At 42.1% G+C, this 21,764-nt stretch overlaps 1 pseudogene; it reads left to right on the top strand.

Annotated features, from left to right (window-relative positions):
* Positions 1 to 21,181: 21,181 nt before the first annotated feature.
* On the top strand, positions 21,182 to 21,297 carry LOC120595897 (uncharacterized; annotated as a pseudogene).
* Positions 21,298 to 21,764: the final 467 nt, after the last annotated feature.

Raw genomic sequence — 21,764 nt, 5'->3', positions numbered from 1 at the left:
ATAATGACAGATGCAAAATGAGTGCTGAATACTGCAGGTCTGTTAGGGAATGGGTGGGATGCCAGCTCCCCATAATAAACCAAGCAGGCAACTCCACACAGGATCAGTGGGACTGGGGAGGGCGTGGATCCAGGGCTTCTGAGGCTGCATTGAGATTGGGATTTTCCTAAACCAGGAAGTTAAACCTACTACAACAAGTCTGCAGTGGAGAATGAGGACTGGAGTGCAAGCCACTTAGTCCTAAAATAGATGTGAGATGTCGCTTGATATGGCATTTTATGGACCATCGCTTGATATGGCATTTTATGGACCATCTTCTGCAAAATCTTCATTCTAGGCCAGGTCATCTATTAGTGCAAATTTTCTTGAAACCAAAAAAAGGAAGCAGTAGGGCTGGTACTCAAAGGTAAGGGCCGTTGAGAGTCCACCCAAGTGGTTTACATTCCAGGCAACCCAGCCCGCTCCACGGAGAGTCTGCTGTTACTAGGTTTTTCATGTAGCTCTTTTGTGACACCTCTCAGTTCCCACCTAGGAAGTGATGTTGACTGAATGACCTCTTGACAGCTCAGAAGCCCTTAGGCAAACTTCCTCAAGCTCTCTCACCAATGTCCCAGCTCATCTATTCTGAAGAAACATTTATCTTCACAACAGAACGCATACATTCCAGATGCATTTGTGATGTTGGGCCGATGGAAGAGTAGGTGCTATTGAGCCCCTCTGGACTCTTCGCTCTTTTCTCCAACTTTAAGCCCCCACAGCGCTGTCCAAAGTGCCCACACTCTGGAGCAGCTGGGGCCAGGACAAGAGGGGAAAAATGTAAACGTCCTCAGGCAAACCTTTCGGCTCTCTCTCTGGAGAAGAGCGCCTGTGCAAGTATAAGCAGGGGGAGCCCCTTAAGTCAGTCCCGCTTACTCAGCCAGGGGTTCCACTTTCCTTCCCTGGTGCAACGCCAGCTGGAGTCATAGTGCCTGGTCTGACACTCTTAGATCTTTGCAAGCTTCTGCACAGCTGGGAGCAGAGCTGCAGCCTCCTAACCACAGCTGAAGAGAACAAAAGCTTCCAGGGGCTGGAAGATAATGAGCTCCCCATCCCTCCCACCCCCATCCTCACCAGTCCCACCCCCTTTCCTCTGACAAGTGGAAAATCACCCAGAAGCTTCTCTCACCACAGGGGCCTTTATTTATTTATTTCATAACGGGGGTGATGGCGTTGCTTCCTTTGCTTTTCAGAAGCTAAAATGCTTTGGCAGCCAAGAATGAAAGTGTTTGTCTTAATTCTGCCCTCTCGGCATGAGTCCTTGCAGAAAATGGCTTGCAGTTTCCTCCGCGGCTGCTGCTGTGGCTGTTGTGGTGGCAAAGATAAACAGCCCATCAATGCAGAGCTGAAAAGAAATATAGAAAAGGGGATGGGAGTAGTTTAATTACTTTGAATGGCTTTTTGTGTTCTGTGTGATTGCTTCCTATGATACAGTAGTTTCTCATTCTCCATGCAAGCTCCGTGTTTCTATTCATAAGAATAAGATTGAAGCAGGAAATTGGCTTTCAAGAGTAGAAGAGAGAGAAAGGGCTGAGAGGCCAGCCGTTTCTGTCAGAGGAAAGCCAGCGTTGGAGTGTTCTCACAATGGCTGAACTGAACCAGGAGCTGGGCCAGCTCAGAAACATTTGTGTCCGATTCCTTGCTCTGCCTTGGAGAATGGGGATGACTTAGTTACAGGGACATTCACCCACTGGGGCAAAGAGAAAGTCTCACAGGGCTCAGGATAAGTCAGAGAAGGGTTGAGAAAAGTCCACAAGCAAAGCCAGGATCATTCCGGGGCTGCAGGCCACTCCCATTCTCTCTTCCTACCTGAAAAAGTAGAGGACGTAGGCAGGGGAGGGAGAGAAGGAGAGAGAGAGAGAGACTCCAATTGCCTTTCAAGTTATCTCCCACAGGAGAGATCTTAGGCTCCAGGATGAAACTTGGAAGAACACCGTTCCTTCCTTCTATGCTACGTGCTTTACATACTTTCCATTTCCATAAATTGAGAGGTTGTGATTCATAATAATAACAAATAGAGTCACTTTTATATCTGACACATATATATGATCAAAAGAGATACCATCAGGCCATGAGTCACTGACTAAGAATCAAGTGTTCTTATGCTCAGCAATCAATATGACCCTTATTCAAATCCATCTATTTTTCTGCAAAAATTAAATTGCCTTATAAAATCAAAATAACTTCAATACACTAAAGGAGTTTGCTATTAGAGTAAGTCCTGTGATAAATCCTTTTGTAATACAAATAATATATGTTTCTGTAGAGTCTAGTTTTTATGTATTGAATTTTCTTAAACTATAGTAAATCTGTACTAGAAACATTTGAGTTAAAGACTGAGGTTTACAGGCCTATCTAGAAAACTGAGGGGCCATCGTGTGCAAAGCATTCTTCTACAAAGGGGTAAAGTTTGGAAAGGAGGAATTAATGGCTCTCCATCCATGAGTTTACAGCTATCAGAGGGGTAAAACTATCAGGTATCTGAAACAGGCAGATAGGTCAACTAGCTCCACGAGGCAAGCCCTGCAGATACGCTTTGCAATCTTCAAAGTAATATACAGATGATAACATCTATCACTGTTATTACAAGATGCTCATAAATGTGGAGATAAGAAGTTTGGGGAATAAATTCTTTTAGCTCAAATACTCCCAATGAAAAAAGCAAAAACATCAAGCCCTGAAATATTATTTTATACACTCTGAATGCAGAAGGAGTAAATGTTTGCTTCAAATTCAGAATCCCAAACAGTATAGGCGAATATGAAGAACATCTAAAGCCAGCTACAATAGAACTGGTGGAGAATTGGAGAGAGTTCACCAGAGGAATCTTCTCTGGGACAATGTAACACAAAAAAAATTGCTCGGTTCAAGAAGAAATGTGCCTAAGAGGGCATTGCAGGAAGTAGAAAAGGAGAAACATAGAAAAGAGATTAAAAGCTATAAAACAAAACAAAATGAGAAAAACCTGGACCAGAAACTGTGGGAGAAGAGATGTTACCAAAAACAAAACAAAACAAAACAAACAAACAAAAAGCAATGAACAATAGACTACAGTGAGGTAATAGGAAAACCGGCCTTCTGGCCTTCCATGGCCTTTTCCTCCTCTCTCTTCTGCATCCACCCCTCTTGAGTGCCTTTAAGTGTCTTCTCCCTGATGCCCTCATGCTATTGCTATTCCCAGTTGAGTTCTATGTCTAGTCATGTTGATGGTCATTTTCAAACTCCAACCATTCCTCATGGGAGGAAAGGACCTGAAAAAGGAAGAGGATCAAAATGACAGGGCTGTAGCCTCTGTGCAAAAGGTGGGTTCAGAATCATATATGAAGGACCAGCCGCAGCCCAAGCCAACACCTAAAAGCAATAGACAGTGGAAAAGACACTGCTGCCGCAAATCATCTTCCCCATTGGACGGTCATGATTTCCAAAGCTCCACAATAGTCACTCTTTGTGTAATTATAAATAAGAGAGAGACGGGGAAAAAGCACACAAATGTGAGGTCCTGAGTAGCTCAGCTGGAAATGGTGCATCCAATTTGAGTGTTATCCTAAGATTCTCAGGCCTCAGAATGGTACCGGACTAGGAATTGTTGATGCAAGGGCCACATAGCAGACTGATGGAACTGAGAAAAGGAGCCAGCAGCAGAAAAGGTCAGATGGGGACTGCAAAAAGTACAGCCCATTAGATCACACTGGTGGATGTGGTGGCCCGAGCTAAATAGAAAGTAGTATAAAGACAGTAGGGTTTAGCAAACACAACCAGAAACACCTTTATCAGAATGGGAGACATAAGAGGTAATAAAGAGCTGAAGACAATTGTATAGCCTGCTTTACAATTTTACCCTTGATACTTTTTGACTATGAACTTTTGATTGCATGTGGATAACAACACACAAAAAAATCAACAGTTGTCCTTTTGTCCTTAAGCAAGACCTTGAAAAGGTCTGAGGGTCCATTTCTAACCCCGTTCTCTCTTGAACTTAATAATGTGACCTTGGGAAAGTCACTCTACTACTTTAGTCTACACTTTCTTCATTCTACAATAAGAGCAGCCTCTAATAGTCTCAGATTCCATAATTGCTCTCACCCTTCACGTTAAGTTATTCTAGACTAGTTGAAATTAGTCTAAGTGAAGGAAACAAACTCACAGAGCAAAAACCTAAGTAAATAAATAACCCAAATTTTGCTCTCCTAGTGGGACAGCCTGAAGAGAATATTTTACAAACCAAATGGAAGGCCAAGATCTTGGAGTATCAGTTGATTAGAAATGTAAAGAATGGAGAGGGAACATTGTCTTAAATTATGAAATCTTCAATAATGTCAGTAACGTGAAAACAGATTTATTTGCCAAATCTCAAAATATCAGTATGAGAGACATCCACTGAAACATTATAGAGGAAGCTGTTCACCCAAAGGATAACAAACTTACCAAATGTATTATACCAGCAGGTGGTACAGGGAGGAAATAAATGTATAAATGGCTTCAAACACAGTTTGGGAAAGTTTTAAGAATGTCCTAGTCATTACAGAGTAGAACAGATGACTGGCAACATTTAAAGTTGACCTTGGGAATACAATAAAGCTGTCCCTGATCCCTCGAGACCTTCTAAGTCATATTAGAAAAAAAAATCAGTTCAATGTTCTACTGCCGAAAGTGCAGCAAATCTTTATTTTAGTAAAAGAAAAAATAAAAAAACCTCATAACACGAAAGGGAAGAAGATGCTCTGAATGAAGGACAACCAAAGACAGCGCTGAGTCATGAAACAGCATTGATGTTAGACGCTTGGTCCAGCGATGTCGTCATGTGCTTGGCTTATGTCTTTGAGGGAAAAGTGACATGTGCTAAATTCTAAGCTGGGTAATATCGATCCAGGTCTTATTCAATGTTGGCTCTAATAAAAAGATTTTAAGAGGAAAATATCCATGTTAGTCCAAAATTATTTATTTTAGTTGTTGCTGTGAGCTACCTCCTACAGTTTCTCTTCACAAACTGGGGTTCATCAAATCTCTGGTGCCACGGCATCCATCACTCCACAACCACTTGTAGATAGGACTTTAACACAATTCTACACTACTGGAAAACAAAGAACTCAACCTTCATTTTCTGAAATGTGTTACAGTCTCAATCCAGGTCTCTACCAGTAGATGTTCTCAGGTTGAAAACATGTTAATGGGTGCTCTGCCTAGGTAAGGATTTTTGAAATGGGCCCTGAGTGCATTTGCTTTTCTCCCTGCATTTGTAATCAGCCTGTCATTTCATTATCTGCATTCTGTGTTGGCTGTTTGGGATCATTAGGCAAAAACCTAGCTATCGCTGCATATTACTCAGTACGTTTGCTCTAATAAGCTTTCATAAATAAAACCCGAAGAGACGAAAAAGGCCAGTGTCTGATTACATGCAACCAATTTGGTCTCATTAGGTTCTTATAAGGAGAAAAAGTAAATACAATCTTTATAAATCATACAGCTATAACAGAGATGCCTGGCAAAATTCATTAGCTAAGGTAATAAGAGTGAAGACCGTTTAAACATGTATAACTGTTTGGTTTATGAAGCTGTTAAGTACTATTTCATCCATTATAAACTTTTACAAAACTCGAAGATGTAATCAGGCAGAGGAAATCATATATTCTTACAAGATTCCCTAAGGTTCTGGCTTAATAAATTGCTATTAAAACAATGATAAAAACTAATGCTTGTCTTGAATCTTCCACTCGAAGACCCCTGAGTGGCTCATAAAACATCCATTTATTTTCCCTAGATGTTCAAGGGCTGGATAAAGTTTATTCGACCTATTTTACAGAGGGTACCATTGAGGCTCAAACAGATAAAAATCATTTTTTAAAAACTGCAGCAAAATTGAAAGTGAACAGAGAATATGCCCTAAGGTTATTGCTTCTAAAGTCAATGTAAAGTCAGAATTTTCATTAAAAAAAAAAAAAAAGACTACTAGTGCCCTTTTTATTACTTTGCCCTAAGCATAATATCTTGATTTGATTCTTGAGTGGCAAGTAAGGCAAATGTTGTTGAGTTAGACTTGAATATTGCTTCCCAACTGACAAATTTATTCAGGATAAAAATAAATAACACAGCTACCTAGTGAAGGCAGAACTAGGGGTTAGACAACCCAGGTTTAGGAACTGACTTTTTCTCTAACTCTGTGACCTTGAGCAAGTCACTGAATGGACCCAGTATCTTCCTAGTGAATTACAGATAACAATGCTGTGAGGAGGAAATGCGATTAATAATGCCAGAGAGGAAAAGGTCTTCGCGAACTTTATAATGCTGCCCAAATGTGACCTATTTTCCTTGTTTCTTTCCTTCTTGTTCATGATCAGTTATGATGTTTTGAGAATTAGTTCCCATCTCTCAAAACTCCTGTCATTTTTTTATAAATTCCTTTAAGACTGCCCTTAAGGATTTGCCTAATCAGTCCAGTAGAGTGTCTCATCTCAGCACTGAGGAAACTGAGGCAATCTTAATGAGTGAGCTCTTCCCCCACGTCAATATCACTACCTCTAACTAGATGTCAGAATGTAATTTTCACAGTTGGCCCAAACCTGCCAGCCAGGAAAACAAACAGGTATTCTAGAGTGCCACAAAGAATGGGATGGAAGAAGCGGCTTCCCTTTCACATTTCGGTCAGGTTGCCATCTTCCCTGTCACATTATTGCCAAGCTGCAAATTTCAGCCCTAACTCCCTCAAGTAACCAGTACCTCCTCAGGGTCCAAAACAGCAGTCCCCAACCCTTTTGGCACCAGAGACCGGTGCTCCTATGAGATTCTAATGCCTGATGATCTGAGGTGGAGCTGAGACAGTGATGCTAGCACTGGGGGAGTGGCTGCAAATACAGATGAAGCTTGCTTGCTAGCCTGCCACTCACTTCCTGCTGTGCAGCCCGGTCAGGAACAGGGTATGGGCCAGTACCGGCCTGGGGGGAGGAGAGGTTTCAGAACCCTTGGTCCAAGGGACAGACTACCCCCAACGCTTACTTCTTTCAACAATACTCCCATTACACAGAGAGTGTGAATGTTAGCGGCAGCATAGAAGGGAAGAATTGGGAGGGTTGGGGCCAGGAGAGTTAAATGTGGAAAGGCAAGTAATATCTTGGGTAGTCAAGCTCTCAAATAAATTACCGCAGTGCTTGGCATGTGCATATGTGCATACAAGCAAAGGAACTAAGAGAATCACAGGTTTTAAATAGATTATATGAGGTTAGACCACATATAAAGTCCATTGAGCAGCATGGAAGGGCTGTACCTAGGTGGAGTGGGTTGTAATGTTAGAAGATGGGAGTGGCAGAAAGGGGCAGTTATATTTTATTATTTTTTTCTTTTTTCCCGCCTCCATCTTAAATGGCTGCAATGTATCTAGCCACAGTACAGCGCTTTTACAATAGATACAACAGTGTCACCTAGCGGCCAAAAAGCAATTGTCCTTCCAGCCAGGGAGAGGCCAGGACTAAAACTGATTATCCCTGTGCCCTGCCTATGCCTTAAAGAAACGTCCTCGGTCGGTGCTTGAGGGTTGCTTCACCAGCAGTGTGCAGAGAAAACTTGGAAGAACTGCTTGCAAAGCCAAGGATATGGGCTGTCTTTCCTGACATCAGGCAGTACGCTGCAGCTCCTCTTGAGTGTTTTCCAAAACATAGAAGAAGAAAGGACCTTCTGGATTCTAGTCCCCGAGCTTCCCCTCCCCCATCAAAATGCAAATTTCCTTGAGTTTTTCCTTTCTGTGTCCTATTCTGTGCATGTTAAGATAATTCATGCAAATTTATGCATTTTGCTCAGAGGCATCTAATTAGACAGATTAGTTCGCAGACTCAGTAACCTTCTATTTTATTCTTCCGGAAAAAAAGGTTATGTCAGTTAGGAACCTCTCACTTTTCATAGGCATCAGGCAGAGTGTGTTCATGAATGAGCACGAGCACAGGTCTGTGTGTGTAGAGTACATAAACAACTGCATTTTGTGTGTATATCATGTGTGTTTACATTTGGGGCATTTGCATGCCTCCCCGTCCAAAGTCCAGCATCAGTACATGGGCACCACGGGTGCTTTCACAGTACACTTCTTTATGAGAAAAAGGAAAATGAAAGGTTAGCTCATAAAGGTCCAAGAAGTATGAACATCCAATTGGCATAACAGCTGAACAAAGGAAACAAACGGGGGAAAAACACACACATTTTTCTTTTGTTCTGAAAATGCATTTCAATTCTTATTGGCATGCTGCCAATCTGCATTCCAGAAGAAAAGAAAACTCACTTATCAGAGAAAGATAAACTAGAGACGTGATGCTAACAAGCTCTCAAATTGACAAAAGCATTGTGAGTTGCCATGGAAAGAGATCTTTTAAACTGTGAGGGTCATTATCTCCTGCCTCTAAAAATCCACCAGGTATGCCAGCCAAGGATCTAATCAGACAAACAAGATTCCTCATGAGCAGCATCCGGTATGACTTTCTGACACTTTTCCTCCCTTGAAGAATCTGCCAGCTCCCAAGAGCCATCCAGACGTGTGTTTCAGTCAATCACTATATAATGCTCCCTGACCCAGACACCAGCTCTCCCAGCATGCAGCATTCTGTAAAGCTTTTTTAGGTCAGAGGGTGCAAACTCAAATACCTGCCTATGCCATTTGACTGTAGCCAGTTACCCAGGGATGGTGGCAAGCTGAAGAACTCAACTTGCCTGTCTAAAAAAGCTATTACTCAATTCCAGCCAGTTGTCTCCTTGAGGAAGTGCAGGCACATTATTGCTAGACTGTTTTCAAAAGAAGCCCGAAACCCGACTGTGTTATGTGAAATCTCTTGATTTTTAAATGTTGGCAGCAACTCAAAAATTGTTAAAACTTTGTGCTGAGCCAAACAAAACTTGGCCAAAGCCTGATCTGACCTGGAAAATGCCGGTGTAACCCTTGCCTTAGGTCATTCACAGCCCTTGAAAATCTGTATTCAAACCACACTCAACCATTATGCCTCCACTGCCTATATAGGGCAGAAACGTTCACACTTTCGTGCCTTTGTTTATCGTGTTTCACCAGCCTGAGTTGGTCTTTCCTCCAGTCTTTGCTTGTCAAAATTCAATATCAAGGGCCAACTCAAATTCAATTTGTTTGTGAAGTCTGCCAGAATCACTGTAGTCAAAATTAATCATTCCAGTAACACTTGGTTTCTGTCTTTGTTCTTGCACTTAGCAGAATCTGTCTCATGGTGGAGTGGGTAAACGGTGTTGGTGTGAGTCCTTGAAACCTAGTAATGTAGCCAATACATCCTCTCTCTCTCTCTCTCTCTCTCTCTTTCTCACTCTCTCTCTCCCCAGTGCTCAGCACAGAGTCTGTGTTGATAGTCGGTTTGAATTTACATTGAGTAAATTACTAAATGAAAAGCAATGCATGCTGTTCGTTGACTAAAAAACTCAGGGCATCTCAAGACAATTAATTCAATCCCAGCCTTGCATTAAATATGCCAGGTGATCGGCTAACAACACTCAGGTACATCTGAAATCAGGGCTACATAATGATGATTAAATCAACAGCTTTTTGAATAAGGTGCATTTCCTGTCGGCCCCCAGGGATATGTTACTATGATCACGCTATATTATGACTTCCTGGAAGGCATGGGTTTTTGTTTTTGTTTTGTTTTGTTTTTTTCATCCTGTGTATCTACCACACTTTCTGTCACAGAGAAGAAATTGAAAAAAATATTTGTGGAGTTTAATAATCATCCTAATAAGTCTATAATGAGTGCCTACTTCATGCAAAGAACAACACACCCTGTGGTAGGATGTGGTGCAATGCCCTGGAACAGCTACATTCTGATTGGAAAGCAAAATACATTTAAATTAAAAAAAAAAAGTTGCACCATCAATACATGGTAAATGCTGGAAGATACTGAGCTCCAGCCAAGTGACATGCCTCTTGCTAACTACTGGGGATTCAAAAAGAAGCAGTGCCCACCCTCGTGGAGACTTGGTATTGAATAGGGGACTGTGAAATTAAAAAAAAAAAAATCATTGCAGGCTGAGCAGTCAGAAAAAGTGCGATTTGAAATCACAGGAAGCAAGAACCTAGTAAGTTCTAGATGGAATGATGGCCCAGTGTTTTAACATTAGGATATTAATGCCGGGGGTGGGGGCGGTCCAATAAAGTAAAGTGTTGCTAAAGGGAAAATATTCTAAAATGATGCTACTTCTCGGTCCCAGGGGCCTTTCTGGGATCTGGGGAAGTAACTCTCAACCTTGGGATCACACGCCACCAGGAACTATACTGAAGCTCCATGGAAGCTGTGAGTCAGGAGTTGTGCGGTCTGAGAGGAAGGACAGCTCTGCCTGGTGCCTGCAGCTGCCTCTGCCTCCTACCACTCTAGGTCACAGACAATGAAGGGAAAGAACACAGTGAGACCAATCTGCTGTTCTACCCAAGAGTCCTCACGCTCTTGCTGGTCACATCTCCAAAACATTACTCGCCGTATGTCATCCTTTGTTCAGGCTGCTGCAACAAAAATGCAATAACAAAAATGCAATAAACTAGATAGTTTATAAATGATAGAAATTTAGTTCTCACAGTCTGCAGTCCGAGAAGCTCAAGATCAAGGAACCAGCAGAGTTGGTGTTCCGTGAGGCATTCTTCCTCATCGGTGACTGCCTTTTCACTGTGCTTTCACAAGGTGGGAGGGACAAGCTAGCTTCTGGGGCCTCTTTATACAAGAGCACCAACCCCAATCATGAAAGCTCCACCCTCGTAATCTAATAACTTCCCAAAGTCGAACCTCCTAAAGTGAGCGACTTGGGGAGTAGGATTGCAACACAGGAATTGGGGAAGGACACAAACATTCAGCCCACAACAGTACAGAAAACGCCTACTGCTCTTCTGCGTCACCTCTGTCTGTCCACAAACTTCACGATCCACGTGTACAGCTTCCCTGTTGTGCGTAGGGAAAGGGTAATAGCCGTGATCATTGTTTACCCTTTCTTTTGCCGAATCAAATTTGGTCAATTGGTCTGGGAAAGAAAGCAGTGTCAAAAGGAGGAAGAGTAGTCTTGGTTTCAGTGTAAGTTCTTCTCTTCTAAGCGGGGAAATCCATGTCATGAAATCTAGTTGTGACTCTCTAGCCCACCAAGAAGAACTATTCATCCATGATACGTGAGAGTGTATAGCTTAGAATTGCCCCATAAAATGGGAAAAAATCTAAGGAAGGCAATAGGAAGAAAAGAAAAGAAGGAAAAAAAGAAGTAAGGAAGAGAGGAGATCAGTATGACAGGTAACAATTAAAATAAAGATTTATTGAGAGACTGAGGTGAATCTGGAGCTCAAGATCAAGGTTTGCTGGAAATATGCATAAGAACATATGGAAAAGAAGAAAGAATTAAATAGCTTCAAATTCCTGCTTCTAAAGCCCATGCTCTTCCAATAATTTCTTCTAAAAGAAAAAAAAAAAAAAGCAGAAGGAGATCAGAAGATGGAAGAAAAATAATCAACATAAAAGTGGAGGTGTCGACCTGAACAGATTTTAAACTGAAACAAAGAATTTATATGATTAGCTGCAACTGCAATTAAATGGAGATGTATAAACATCTCGGTCAAATGGTACCAGGCAAAACTCTAGCGCTTCATGGTGCCTTATGTGTAGTTTAGTCTTTTGATATTTAACTTACATTCTGCCAGCAAAATTTTTGTCATATCTGATGTGTTTTGCCAAGTCCTTTATTTGGGATGCTTCCTGATTTAAATATTTTTAGCTGCAGTGGTTTTTTAATCATGAGGGTATTGTTTCAAAAGCAATTATTTTATGTACAACCAAAAGCAAAATCAAAGCCCAATCTAAATTCATCTGAGATCATCCCATTTGTGAGGGGCACTATGGAAAAAGGCAGAAAACTGCCCTTGAGAACTGTTCTATGAAGGGATCTCAGATTTCTCTTCTAAACATGGTTAGTGGGTGACCTGTGCTGATTTCCCCTGATGGTGTTGATTGAAAAGGGCAAATTGCAACTTCATCTGGTTTCATCAGAAAATAATGCCCATTGACTCCTCCTACCCTGAAATCAAGCCTCTTCGCAATCAGCCAGGCTTCAAGTGGCCTGCAATTTGGATGAGAGGAATGAGAATGGGTGGCTTTCTAGAAAGAAATGTCTTGTCCAGTAATTGTTTTGCCCTGTAATTGTCTTTCTGATGAAGCAGTACCATTCCTGGTTTGGGATTGGAGGCTGAGAACTAGCATCTGGAATGAAGAAGAGCCTGCTGATCTAGTGGGTGGGCATCTTCCTCCAAAGCCCACTCCGCAGGGGCAGCAGCATGTCCCTGTGTTCCCTGAGGGAGCTGCCGTTGGTTTTCCAGCCACCGCTTAGCCCTGCAGTCCTTTGCCACACAAAATTTATGAAAAAAGGAGGGTCAAGTTCTTCATGGCAAAGCGGATGTAAACACAACATAGAGAAATGGCCCCTCCAGTCTTGGCTTCAGGGACACTTTGATTTTCCAAGCCCACACAGGCACTGGGTTGCTTCTTTCACAAAATCCTTCATTCCTCATATACTTAAGTTGATCCAATAAAGGCATTGTTCAGAGAGGAAACGTGTAGTACAACCAACGCAGTCATCTTTACAGCAGACGGATTATAGGCCCGAAGAACAATGCAAAGTCTCTTTTCCAATTGTTCGTAGGAGTGTGTTCATTCCAAACCATTACAGCCTGTGTCTGTCAGAGGGAATCTCTGTGTCAGGCTATAATAAGGCACATTAACTTTCTTTCTGCAACGGAGTGTTCCGTGGCCTTGCTCTATGACCGCTTCCAGACTGTGTGCGGTTCACTTTGGATCCAGCTCTCTTTCTTTCTAGAAAGTCCATAGCCAACGAGGCTACAGTTATCAGGGCAGGTCTTAAAACTACAGGCAACAAAGGAGAAGGGGAGTCAAGCTAGAAAGAATTCCCTCAGGAAAAGCCCCTGCTTCAGGGTGTAGACAGGAGCTGCTGCCTGTAGCGCTGGGAGGGGAGTTCCTGACAGCTGCTGGTTGCTGCCTCAAGGAAAGCATTTAAACCAAGGAAAGCTGGTAACACCATGAAAAGGGGATAAAGCGAGGAAGCCTGAGGTCCAACCCAGCACTAATCCTGCCAGCATTTCTTTTGTCTCTCTGCCTCACAGTCTACCTCGGACACAGATATTGGTTAGTTCTCTCATTATGTCACCTTCTTGCCCAAAATCTCTCCATGATTCCTACTGCCTTCAAAACCAAGTCCAAATCCCTAAACCCAGTTCTCAAGAACTAGCACCAGCAAGCCCTTCCCTGCATACTCTGTGCCAGATATCTTCTGTCTGCATTTTCAGATCCACATTCTGCCTGAATGAGACTTCATCCAGTTCCCAAGGATGGTGGTTTCCTGGTTGGGCTCGGCCAATAGAAAGAGGGAGCAGAGCCAGGCGAGAGGTCCGAGGAATATAGAAGAGAGAAGGTATTCATTGCCCTGGCTCCAGCCTTCCCTACTGGGTTCCTTTAAGCTAGCCATGTCCCTCACCTCAAGGGCACTGCTCTCTGGGAGGTGGCTTCCTCTACACTGTGCTTACTGGTTCTAGTGACCATCCTTTCCCCTCAATTCTAGAGTTCCGAGGATAATATTCCCTCCTCTCCCTCTCCAGCACTGCTCCAGGTTACTGCACTATTACTTGTAAATAAATCATCCACCTCTTATCTATTTAGAGTACTCCATCTCTTTCCTGTTGGAACCCTGACTGAAACTCTTTCTCTTCTCCAACCTCCTTATAAATAAGAAGCTGAGCCTCCGGAGGTAAAATCGTTAAGTTTCTTGACTGAAATCTAATAAGTAATAGAAACAGGACTTTAACCAAAGCAGTGTAGATCCAGAACCTTCTCTCGTGGCCCCTGAGCTGTATACTCACTAACACGCGAGGCTAGAATTGCATTGTCGCTTTTCTCCCATCTCGATCCTACCTATCCCATGAGGTAAGAGTCAAGCTGTCCCTCCCCCATGACATTTTTTCTTATCCCTCCAGCTTCATTATAAGCTCAAGTTCCATTAAACAGAGGGTCTATGTCATCCCCTTGCATACATACCACATACTGCTTCGCCATATCCTTTCAAGATTCTTGTGCATATTCTTATTTATCCAGGGGGTGGAAAACCTCTAGGAGGACAGAAATTGTGAATTCCACATAATTCTCATTGTCCACAGTAAATACAGTAGCCTGTATTAGTTAGTTGAATAATGAATGAGAAGGGATTTCCATGGTCATTTATATCAGCTATCAAAATGAATAATTACCCAATCATGGGTTCTTCTTAAAATTAAATTATTTTTTAAATTGTGCAGTAGAAGAGAAAGGTGACAAACTCTAAATAAGTAACAGTCACTTGGAAGCCACTATAACATTTCCTTTACCAATAAAGCTTGCTCAAGATTCCTGTAAAAGTCTCATAGTGTATTAAGTGCCACTAAAAAGCCATTATAACTTGGTGGCTACAAGAGAAGTTTCTGGGGCTAGACTGCTGGGGTTCAAATCCTGGTTCTACTATTTGTTAGCTGTAAGTCTTAAGAAACTTAGTGATTTAACCTCTCCACAGCTCAGTTTCTCATCTAAAAGATGGGGGGTAATAGTAGTACTTGCCTATCTCATGTTGACAGGATTAAATGAATTAATACACGTAAGCACCTGGAACAGGACCTGATACATTGTGTTCAACATGGGTCAGTTATTATTGCCGAATATGCAATAATCACGCGATTGTTGTCAGGACTCTTCCTAAGATTTCCTAATACCTGGAAGTTTTCAGGAAAGGCGAAGTAATACTCTCTAGTGTTTATTTACAAAGACTCTACTTTAAGGAGTTAATACAGTCCACAGAATCACGTTCTAGTGAATAACATGCTGATGAAGTATTTTCATGTATAGTTGGAGGAATTTTGGAGGAATACAGGGAGGATAGTTTTAGTGTATCATACTATTTTATGACTAACGAAACTGAGGCATCAAAGACATAGGCGAGACTAATTAATTTATAAATGAATCTTTACTTGGCATCTATTAAGTACCCAGTTGTGTCTCAAAGTGATGGAGGCTACAACTAAACTGTACACCACGTGTCTAAGGTGACCCAATACAGCGACGTAGAACCCAAGATTCTGACCCAATTTGCTGCCACACCACATAGCACCCAAAGATCAAGAAGCAGCTCTGCTTTTTGAGCAATAGCTATCAATCAAATCTCTTGAGAGGTAGATGGGAGGCTTTCCATCCAAAAACTATGACAGCATTGGGGACACTGCAGATGCACTTAATAATTCATCTAACCCTCATTTTCTCTTCTGTTCTGTGCCTGCCTTTCAGCCAGTCACTCTTATGTGCTGAAATGCAGTGCAAGGAAAGAGAATTCTTTCCTTGATAGGCCTCTTTCTTCTTTATAATGCTACCTTTTTATTACCTTTATTAAGCATGGCATGCACAGAGGGCCTAAAAAAGAAAGAAAAAAACAATTTGAGGGTAGATTTTACAGCAGCTCTCCCTCCCTTGAGAACTGAGCTCATACACATAGTTTATTACCTTCTCATGCTCCTGAACACTGCTTAAAGCTATATAATATCTTCTGGTGGGTAAATGAGTAGCAGTTTTCTCTAGTCTGTCAATCAATTCCATTTCCCCCTTGAATAAAGGAAGTTAACATCTTACCCCCTCTGACAGTTGAGGAAAGTGAATTTCTTCTTGCTCTCTGTCAGGGACGTTAAGGAAGGAGAAGCAAGGAGAGAATGCGTCCTGGCAGTGCCCATGGTGCCTTGGGTGTGGGCCGCTGCTACAGGGAACAGTCTATACACATTCCCACAGTGGCAATAGCTAGACTTTGGCTGCTGAATAGAAAAATCACAGCAACTCCATATTTCGTCCTTATCCAGAGCTTGACCCAGGAAAAATGGTGGTATTTAATTGGAGTGTTTAAGACAGAACCCAGAATGCAATGGGTTGAAGAGCGAAGGAGAGTGAAGGAGCAAAGAAAGAAAACGGAGACATACCAAGGATAAAAAAAACCTATCTCCTTTTCCGGGAAAAGCCACCCCACTCCATGCTGAAGAAACATTTGGTCACCTTTAATTTTTATCAAGAAAGGCTTATTAAGCCACTACTCTGTAAAGTATTTGATTAGACTCTTCAGAGAAGAGATGCAAAGATGAAAAAGAGTGCTTGCCCTCTCTCCATGGCGACATCTGGGCTTTATCTCCTTTAGTTCCTTGCTCAGATCTCACCTCATCAATGAGGTCCACGCTGACCACCTTTTTAACACTGCAACCGCCCCCACCCCGACACTCCTGGTACCGGCCTGTCCAACTTGAGGCTTTTCTTCCATGGCACATATCTTTTGATACACCTTGTATTTACGTGCTTTATTATGCTTATAACTGTTGTCAGTTTCCACATGCAACCTAACCCCATGACAGGAATCTTTGCAAATTTTTTCCCTGATGTACTTCAAGTGCTTTGAACAGTGCCTGGCACATAGTAAACATTCAATAAATAGTTATGGAGTGAAAAAGGTATTGTTTCTCCCAGAGCCCAAATACATTCTTTACTAACTCCCAAAGAATCTTCTGGAATCACTGAGAACTTATAAAAATGGTGCCTTCTCCAACAAACTCCCCCAGGAGTGAAGGCAATGTAAGGGTTTTGGTGAATGAGTAGATGCATCCTTACAGCTCGCTGATCTCACTATGCAACCGATCTTTCGCAAAACACTATCCATGGTTTTCCTTCACAGATTACCTCTCAATCACTGTGAAGCTGGGTTGCTCATCAACTTGGTTCAGATATTTCACTGAGAATGATAGAATCGTTTTTCTTTTTTTGTGTAAGTACACTCATGGTATGATGCAGAGGATTCATGTATTTAGGAAACATGTTAAGGAAGTTTCATCAATTCTGTTACATGCCTATGGGCATATATTTCAAAGGTATGTAATAACCTTCAACCTATTACACAGTTTAATCATTAACAGATCCCTAGTCTGGCCCTGCATGCCATAAATATCCGCTCCTCCTCCAGGCCCACCAACTGGGTTCCGAACAAGAGCTAGCTCCCACAACAGCCCAAACGCTCTCATAGACTAGCACAGACTCCAAATGGCTCCTACCCAACAGTCCTCCCACAGGCAACTCTCTCAACTGGCACAACCCAGGCCGATGACAAGTTCTAGAACATTCATCCAGAAACTGTGGCAGGTAGACAGATATTCATGTTTTATGATAAATAATCTGAAGTTCCTGGATATGAAAAGGCTCACTGAGGTCACAACATTGGTTAATGGCAGTGAGATCAGATCATATTTCCTGTATTGCTAGATTTCACAAGTGAACCCACAACTTGATGCTGCACCAGTCTTTGATGTTCAATTCTTCTTCTCCCCGAACTCCTCTTACATTTGTTCTGGGATTACTCCTAAAATGATCATCTCCATGGGAAATAGCAGCCCTGTTGGCTGATGCCCCTTATTCCCTACTCTAACTTCTCAAAAAAATGAAACTCTATAATCTCTATATCTAACTTACTGGGAAAAAAAAACTATACAGTTCTCTTGCTAATATGATCTGCCACGCTTAGGTCCTGAAACCATAAAGACACACCTGCTCTGCAGACGTGCCTTGCTATTTCCAACAGAGAAAGGGTACCATGAGAACTAAAAAACACTAATTCTCTGCATTGAAGAAGCCTCATTAAAGGCCAAGAATATCTTTGCCCAGCAGGGATAACATTACCCCTTGGGCTTGACCTAGCTGTTGGAACTATGAAATTTTACACAGCATCTGCTAAAGCCAACAAAAATCCCTTTCTCTCACTATTTCACTTCTGCTTTCTCTTTTCTTACATATGTTCCGGTTAGCTTTGGCCATGAATAAACCATTCCAAACTTGTAGGCTTAAAACAATAGCCACTGAGGTCATGATTCTGCAGATCAACATTTCGAACTGGTTCTGCCTGGCAGCACTTCTGGGACAGGCTCAGCTGATCTCGCCTGGGAACACTTGTGTGTCTGAAGTCGGCAACTCATCTTCTAAGTACTGGGCTGCTTACTGCAAGCAGGGGCACTGGTAACTGAGCCACATGCCTCTTATTATGCTGCAGAATAACCATGTCTTGCTCACTTGAGAGTTCAGGGTTTTAAGAGCAGGAGGGCTTCATTGCGCAAGCATTTTTCAAGTCTGTGAGTATTTCATGTTACTGTCCAATGACCAAAGCAAGTCACGAGAGTTGAGAAAGATTTATTTTTTGAAAGAAGCTACAAAGTCACATTGTAAGGACATGCATACAGGGAGGGAAAGAAATTGTGCAGCTATTTTTTGCAATTTTTCATTAAGCTATGAACGGAGGAGGTTGTGAGATGTATAAGAGCTGATGAAAGGAGAAGACTGGGGATTTAGTGATAACTAAATTATCAAGTCACATCTGATCTCCTCAAGAGACTATTGGTTTAAGACACCTTACGAATTCATTCATTTATTCAACAAATATTTATTGAGCATCTACTGTGTGCCAATCCCTATTCTAGGAACTGGTGATAGAAACAGACAATGTCTCTTCTCTTACTAAGATTACGATCTTGGGTAGTAAGGAGAGACAGATGGACAATAAATAAATAAATGTATAATAGATCTGACTGTAAGTGCTATAAAGAAAAATGAAAAAAATGACTAAAAGTGTAGAGTGTTATATTATTTAAGGTAATCGGGGATGGTCTCACTGACAATATCTTGAACGAATACTTGAAGAAAGTGAGGGAACAATCCATATGGATAGCTGGAAAGCATTCCAGGCAGAGGAAAGAGTAAACGGGAATCCCGAAGGCAGGATCATCTCTGCTTCTTTGAGTAACAGCAAAGAGGCTAATATAGCTGGTGTGAAGAGGGTGAGAGGAGAGACAGATAGGATACGAGAGAAGTGTTAGTGAGCCAAATTATATTGGGAAGGGTAAGCCATGATAAGAAGTTGATTTTATTCTGAGTGAGAAGGGAGTCCTTGGCCAACTGAGAACAGAAATGTGGTATGACCTGACTGAAGTTCTAAGAGGATCGCTCTGTTTGCTTTGTGCAAATTACGCTCTGGTAGGAAACCAGCTGCAAGGCTGTAGTTTGGGTCACACTGAGTTCCTAGGCTCCACAGATCACAGCTAATAAATAAATCTCTCAGTTCTATTTATGATCCCCTTTGTTAGATTACACTCGAATTTGGCCAGAAGAGAGAAATCCTTCAAGACCTTACTCACAAAAGGAGACATGAGCTTCTTGATGCCCACCTGTGGGACTCAGGGATGCAGAAAGGGAGGGGGAGGAGGAACAAAGCCACCTGAGAGTCCAGCTGTCCAGCCGCTTTAGAATCCATCTCTGTCTCCTTCCTTCACTGAGTGGATCACGTGAAGGATGGTGGCTCATGAACTGGTGAGAGGAAATGAATAGGATTAAGAAAGAGTAACCGCTATGTGAACAAATACCAAAGCAAGACAGATGGCTCAATATCATTGACATTTATCACAGGGCAGAGCCCCGATCCAGTCTTTCAAGGAACAGGGCTCCAATGAATAAAACAAGAGTGGAGTACACCTCAGGAGAAGTGACCACAGGACCAGAGAAGGGAGTTGTTATCTGTGGCCTACTTTCTGTTCGGGAGCTGGATTTTACCAAAAGACATGGCCACATTACATCCACAGAACACACACACACACAAACACAAACACACACACACACACACACACACACACACACACAGTCTAATTCTTCAAAGTTCAAATCTTTCATCCTTCCATATCCATCTCCCCCACCCTGCAACATCTCATTGCTCTCAGAGCCCCTTTACCTAATGGTTAAAGTCAAGTGAAACTCAATGAGAAACTGAGGAATTTCCATTCTCTTGTCAATGGAGTCCAAACTAATGGCTTTCTTTCTATCTTCTCAGACCCATCATTCTCTACAAGCCCAACTCTGCTTCTTTCTCCCCTCTATTGTCTCCCTTTCTAACAAAAGGGACTCGAAAGCCAATTGCGGTTTCCAAATATGTCACTAATAGGAGGAACAGCGATGGGTCATCAATATAAGACCCATCTTTTACATCCCACCCTTGTCCTAGGCAGCAGTGGAAAGTTCAGATTTCAAAAGGCAGAATTACTTTTGCAAGAAGCAGTCAAGAATATGGGCCTAGGAGTCAGAGTCTTACCATGAGCCCTGTCTGGACCACTTATTAACAGTAAACCTTAGACAAATGATTTAACCTCACCAAGCCTCCATGTTACATTCATGAAATAGTAATAATACTACTTATCCCATAGGGTTTTCATGTGGAGTAAATGAGAAATTATATATAAAGTGCTTTTGGCATAGTATCTGACACATTATAAGAAATGGGAGATAATATTATATTATCATCCATTTTATTTTATTAAGAAGGGTGGCTGGTATCCAGCTGCCTCCACACAGAATGCCAATAAATGAGTGTTTGCACAGCCTGGGAATACTAACTGGCAGGTACAAGCAGTACTCAGAGTAGATTTGCTGGCATAGGGTTAGTGAGTAAAGCTTATCTTCTTCACTGTTATGTTCATTTAAAAATAATATAAAAGCACATTTGGTGATGTGGTGGTAAGTATGATCCCAATAACCAGAACCTTTCTCTGGCTGCCCTACAGACAGTCATGTACCCATAATGGGTTGGGATGGCAGGTGGCAGAGGGAGAGGTTTCACAAGCTTTCACAGCAGCACAGTGCAGTAACCAAGGCTTTCTCATCCACTTGTCTTCCCTTCTTCTCTGATTCTCTCCAGATGGGCAACAATGTGACTACTCATTAAAGCAAATGTCTCAAGATCTTTTGAAGAGATGGCTCCAAAATTATCCCCTAGGATTTACTTCTGATGGTCAAATTAGTGAGTTGGAAGCTTAAATGAAACAGCCGAAAGGCCCTGCAGGCAGAGAACTAGAGAAATAAAGAAGTCATAATACTGAGTTATGAGACATATGCCTTCCTGAGGCTTCCTTGACAGAATCCAGGCTGTTAGGGAGAACCCTGTAGAAAGCCATCAGGCGGACATGGTTCCATAGTGTAGCAGTTAGCACGTCTGCTTTACATGCAGAAGGTCCTTGGTTCGCTCCCCAGTGGAGCCATAGTTCATGATCTATGGCCATGCTACCCTGAACAAGCCCGATGTCTGATCTTGGAAGCTAAGCAGGGTCGGGCCTGGTTAGGACTTGGATGGGAGACCACCTAGGAAGACCAGGTGCTGTAGGCATAAATAATAATAATAATAATAATTAATAATAAAAAGCCATCAGGCTGCCTAATTCCCAGGCCCCACACTGCCTCCACGATACTGGGTGGCTGTGAGTCTCATATTCTCTCAACTTTAAAAATGAAAACATTTTCTGGGTCAATGTTTCTCAAGTAAGACACTTCATAATCGCCTGGAGAACTTGATTGAAAATACAGAATATTGGGCCCACTAGAGACCATTGGAGTCCAAGCAGATAAATATCAGGAATTTGTATTTGTCATAGTCCCTTTGAAGAGGAATTTTCACTCAGATGGCTAATCAACTCTGTTCTGCTTCTATAGATATGCTTGCTGCATAGGCTGTATTGGAAATTAACTAAAGACTCAACTTCCCTTTTGTTTGTTCTGTCTAAGCAACAAATGTAACTACCCGTACCCCCTAGCAACTGCTGCGCTTTGTAACTCTTTGTAACTGTCTGCAACCCA

Source organism: Pteropus medius, unplaced genomic scaffold (genome assembly GCF_902729225.1).
Source record: "Pteropus medius unplaced genomic scaffold, Ma_sr-lr_union100, whole genome shotgun sequence".
NCBI lineage: Eukaryota > Metazoa > Chordata > Mammalia > Chiroptera > Pteropodidae > Pteropus > Pteropus medius.
Note: the sequence above shows the minus strand (reverse complement) of the source record. Positions and strands in the feature narration are given on the sequence as shown.